We start from the raw sequence: 6,000 nt of genomic DNA on the forward strand, positions 1-6,000 counted from the left end.
TGCAATGGGTAAACTCTGAACCACAGGGTCTTCGGAGATCTCAACTCAGGATTGATTCGTGTTGTTGATATGCCTTTCCTGTCATTATCACATAGTCTAATGATTCTTGAGCGTCAGCCTACCCACTGGGCAGATTTTTCTGCAGATCAACGAAGATCTACTATCATGTAGTGATGCTATGTAGATAAATTGATGATTTCATAATTCCTAATAATAATGCTATAGAATTCCTAATTTATACAGGTAATTTTGAGCCCTCTATGGTATGAAAGTTGCAAACAGGGCTCTGTAAACCTTCATGTGTTATGGGCTAAGTACACTAGGATAGAAAGCAGGCTTGGAACAAATTTACAATCAGGGAAAACTTTGCTTCTAGGCTATCTGTGAAACCAATATCTGATGGCTAAAGGTCACAAACTGGGGAGAGACAGTTTATTTTAGGTGCAAGGACAGAAGATGAAATATTGACATCAAAACTAATGAGACACAAGGCAGATGAGTTGCCTTTTGACAAAACCATGCTGGCTTGTGATATAAAAATTGCTTTGAACTTATAATGAACTTATGGATCTAGTAGGTAACGAATGCTTAGTTATGCACTAGTCTTAATGGAAACACATGTGAACATTTCTGGTGCAACGCCTTATTTGACTTATGATTTAAACTTACGTTTTAAACTTGCTATGAACCTTCGGGATGTAAAGATACTTGAAATAGCATGTGACCATTTATCCTGCGAACAATGTAAGAACAAAGAATAGGGAGTCAGTAGGGAGGGGCTCTTTCTTTCTCTCTCCAAGAGAGAGTTGGGGCTTTTGTTACTTTCAGCAATAAAAAGGTAAAGCAATAAAGGTTGGAACTTCTTTTTCACCCAGAAGGAGTGAGGTGTTTTCTGCATTGGTGCTTGCTCCTGGGAGCTTGTGACTCCATCCACCAAATGGATATGCATATGTAAGTACAGGTATGCGTCTGTAAGTATGCATGAACACTTGTGGAGTTGATGAGACAGGTGGTCAGGCCCAACCAGAGTGTATGTGTATGAGTGTGTGTGTGTGTGTGTGTGTGTGTTTCATATTACCTGCGTAACCTGCATAAAAGATTTTCTTTATGCACACATGACTTTCTTTTCCTTTATCTCTGGCTCAAAAAGAGTTAACAGAACTCTGAGCTGCTTGCTGATCAGTGAGGGACTTCTGAGTAAAATAATGAGGAGTCAGAGTAATCAATTTCTTTACTTTACCCATTCCCCCTCCACACCTGCTACATAGTAGGTGTTAATGACCACAGGATACTGAAGAAGTATTGTTAGAAAAAATAAGCAATTTTAGCCCTCGAAATGCCCGGCTTTGCCAACCCACCCAGCGCTGCCTCCCAAAGAGAACTGACTGGGCAGGCTCCTGGCATGAACCTTTTCCTATTCTGAGGCAGTGGGAGTCACAGGGGTCATTGGCCCCTGGGTGATTCAGGTACATGGAATTAAATAGATGCTCGCTGAGGCCAGAGCTCAGCCCAAATCACAGAAGATTCCAGGCAACCTGGACTCTTACCAGGGCCACTGCCTGCCCATCAGCCTCCTTATCGGCAGATCTGTGTTCAGTAAGTCAGGCTTAAAACTGTTAGTCATCTCTCTGCTGCTATGACAAAGTAGTAGTCAACACGAGAGGAAGTCAACACGAGGTAGTCAACACGAGAGGAAGGAGGATTGTGTGTTTATTTTCAAATAAAAACATTTCTTTAAAGTTATACAAAGTGGTAGGTTCATCATGGTGTCCTCACAATATGCATGATCATGTTAGTCTTTATTGACACCCCCCCTTTCCCTCTCCTCTCTCACAGGACTTCTTTCCTCCCTCAAATCGTCTTTTCTTTGCTCTCACGCCACAGATATTCCAGCATGCTTTCTTTTTTATTAAGATTCGCTTATTTTTTGTTATATGATATGTGTCTGTACATATGAGAGCAGGGCATCAGAATCCGGAAGAGGGTGGGACCAGACGCCCTGTCCGCAGAGCTTCAGGGGGTGATGGGCCACCCACGTAGTCCTGAAAACCATCTGTAAGAGCAAAATGCTGGGGTTGGGGATTTGGCTCAGTGGTAGAGCGCTTGCCTAGCAAGCGCAAGGCCCTGGGTTCGGTCCCCAGCTCCGAAAAAAAAAAAAAGAAAAGAAAAACAAAGAGCAAAATGCCCTTGTAATCTCCAACCATGTCTCCAGCCCCACCCCCCAGATATACACATATCTGCTCACATATAAAGTCAAGATTCTGTATCATGGAAAAAATGTACTATTTTTCTTTGAATATGGCTTATTTCACTTAACGTAGTGTCTTACACTATGGCAGGAGAGAGGATTCCTTTCTCCTTTATCTTTATTTTATCTGTGTTCTGGGTAGTTTTATGTCAACTATAAATAGTCATCTGAGGGACGGAACCTCAACTGAGAGGTCACCTCCATAGGATTAGGCTATAGGCAAACCTATAGCCAGTTTTTTAATCCGTGATGTGGGAAGGCCCAGCTCGCTGTGAGTGGTGCCACCCTGGGCTGGGGGTCCTGGGTGCTATAAGAAAGCAAGCCAGAAAGCAGCACCCCTCCAAGGTCTCTGCAAAAACTCCTGCCTTTAGGTTTCTACCCTGACTTCCCTAAATGATGGACTATTACCTGTAAGTTTTAGTCAAATAAATTATTTCCTACCCAAGTTGTTTTGGTCATTGTGTTTCATCACGGTAATAGTAGCTCTAAGACAGCAAGTGTGAGTGTTTGGCCTGCATTTGTGTCTGTCTACCACATGCATGCAGTGCCCATAGAAGCCAGAAGAGGGCATCAGATCCCCTGGAACTGGAATTAAGGGACTTGTGAACCAACATGTGGATGCTGAGAGTTGAACCCAGTGCTCTAGTGCCCTTACCACTACGCTCTTTCTCAAACTCCTGCTGAATAAACTGGCACCCTATATATACCTAACATGTTCGTTACCCTTTCGGCCGTGGATAAGCATCTAGACTAGCCACACCTTGACTGTGGCAAAGAAGGCAGCGACACGTGCGGCTGTTCAAATATCTCCATGGTCTGCTGAGTTAGAACCAGTTGGGTACAGAGTTAGATCTTCTAACAGTTGTATTTTCAGTCTTTTGAGGAACCGCAATACTGACTTCCAAAATGGCCGCCACCCCCAGTTTACAGCCCCGTATGAAGTCCAGTGTGTAAAGTCTTTCTCCACATCATGGCCAGAATGTATTGTCTTTTTTTTTTTTTTCTGGCTGATTGCCATTCTGTCCAGGATGAGCTGGAACTTCAACACAGTTTAATTTGTATTCCCCCTGATGACTGAGGAAGCTCAACAGTTTCCATGCATTCATTGGTCGTTTGTAAATGATGTTTTAAAAACTTTGTGTACATGTGAAGTGTGGAATGCGTGCATAAAACACATATGTGTGCAGCTGAGTATACACGTGCATACATGCATGGGCAGAGGCCACCTTTTATTATTGGCCACTTTCTTCCCTTGAGACGATCTCTCGCGGAACTGATAGCTTTCTGGGGCCAGCAAGGTCCAGTGCTTCTGCCGCATTCCCCCTGCTCAGAGCTGAGGCTACAGGATCACATGCAGACACGCAGAGCACTATACATGGCCAAACTCAGGCCCTCATGCCAGAGCGGCTAACACTCTCAGTCACTGGCCTGTCTCCCAGCCCATCATTTGTAGTTCTCTACGCATTTGTCCATTTACTGGCTGAATGATTCAGGGGTTTTATTTGGTTTTTGGTTGTAAGATTGTTGGAATTCTTTATAGAATCCAGGTCGCAGCCCATTTCTGATATATAATTAGCGAAGATTTTCCCCACTCTGTCTCTTTAGTCGCTGAAGCTTTCTTTGCCGTGCAGCGTTTTATTTTATGTAATTCCTTTTACCAACTACTTCCTGTGCTGTTAACAGAGCTTTTCAGAAAGTCTTTGCCAATAGTTGCATGGAAAAGTGTTTTCCTCATTTTCAATAGCAGGTCAGAGTTAAGGTCTTACATCGGGTCTTTAAGATCTTAAAAATACCGGTCTTTGGTCCATTTTGAACCGACTTCTGTGCAGGTGAGGAGAGGTGCATCTCCCTTCATTTTGCTCATGTGCAAGCCGATGTGGTGGTTCACTTTGCAAGCTATGGGGTTTTCAGTCCATGTTTACTCAGTTCTCTTGCCGTTGGTCCTGTGTTGAAGCAGCGAACCCTGTTGGAAGTGCATGGCAGGGGAAGCTAATTCACCTCTGGCCCCTGGGAACCAAAATGAAAAGAGGAAGGGACCGTGTTCCAGTATCCTCAAGTACATCCCTTAGTGACTAAACTTCCTCCCACTAGGCTCAACCTTCTAAAGGTTCCACATCCTCCCAATTGCCAGAGCCTGGCACACGATTTTGGAGAACATTCTAGATCCAAACTAGCAAATACTGGAATGTGTTCTGTGCTCTGGTTTCCCGGGAGCTAGAGAAGAGTACATGAGCCACCTCACTTTCCTTCCCTAAATTCATGTCACCTCTGGGATCCTCAAAGATAATGGGCATCCCCATGATCAAACCAAAAGAGTTCCTAAGTCTCAGTTTTTTAACAAAGAGAGAAATGGACACGACACCTACATTATGGATTCTCTTCCCACAACTGTGCAGTGTCTTATCACTTCCCTCACTGCTGAGAAAACAGCATAGGGAACGATGTAGCATGATAGGTAAGGCGTGGCTAAAAGAACAAGAAGCCAGTTAGGAAGCAAGAGCGAAGAGGAGGTGAGACTAGGTTATGATGTCAAGGCCCCGCCCACTTCCCCAGCAAGGCCCCACCCTCCTAAAGGCATCACAACCTTCCCAAATCAGGCTACTGTCAAGCACTCAAGTGTTCAAAATTCTCGAGCCTATGGTGGACATTTCATAATCAAATCACCATAGAAATGACTCATGAAGAAACATGGAACATGGCTTGTAGGTGGAGAAACAACATGTAGACTAAGATTTAATTATGTTGGGTTAGAGCCTGGTTGTGAGTCTGTCTTGCCATCTTTTTTTTCTGTTCCGCTAGCAAGTTCTGCATTCTGTGTGTCAATGAGGTATTAACATTTGTGCTGGGTCTTTTATTCAATGTTCTGATAATGAATTTAAGGTCAATATTTTGTTCCTTTCTAAACACAGGCTGAGAGGACATGGCAAACATTAGTGATATGACGTCTCTGTGACACTTTAAAATACAATCAGGAAGTTTCTCAGCAGGATTCTGCCCTGTCTTCTCCCTCTGTCCAGGGGGAAGCGCCTGGCCCCCCTTCTTCATCAAGCACTGCACTATCTCGGCCACCCGCGGCCCTGACAGTGGAAACTGCTGCCGCCATTTCTACCTGCATAGGTAGTCTGCTTTTGATTTGGCCAACAGTCCAGTATTTCTTTCCATGAGCAAGTTCCTCTGGTTTCTGCAGGCCCATGGTCACCCGCTGGAAGCTGGACCTCCTTCCCCCTGCTTTTCAGGTGCCAAGACGCTGCGTTGGATGTCCTCTGCAGGCACGGGTACGGGCAGCTTCATGCAGGCATGTTAAAACGACCTGGCCACTAGCTTCCTTTCTCTCTCCACCTACACCCACAGCCTCTCTGGCAGCAGAGGCAAGGAAAGAGCGTTTCCATGAAGTTCCCAAATGACGAGATGAAGAGCCCACAGTAGTCAGGGAATAAAGGGCAGTCATGAGAGCCAAAAGTGCAGGTCTCGGTCTACACAGCTGCAGGGCAAGTGGCAAGGAGCTGGGTGCACTGAGCAGGAACAGGTCCTGAGGTGGGTGGGGTTCCCATCTGTTCCACAAGTGGTTGATAACTGCTATGTGCAAAATCCAGGACAGAAAATAGCTATGAAATTCTTAACCCAGACTGTTAGCTAAATAGCTGGTAAACAGATGGAAGGAATGAGGAAGGGAGGGAAGGGAATAAGGAGCCAGACAAGGAGGGAAAGGAAGGAAGGGAAAGGGATGGAGGGGGAGAGGCAGGGGAGGGGTG

The sequence above is a fragment of the Rattus norvegicus genome, chromosome 10, assembly GCF_036323735.1.
Source record: "Rattus norvegicus strain BN/NHsdMcwi chromosome 10, GRCr8, whole genome shotgun sequence".
In the NCBI taxonomy this organism is placed as follows: domain Eukaryota; kingdom Metazoa; phylum Chordata; class Mammalia; order Rodentia; family Muridae; genus Rattus; species Rattus norvegicus.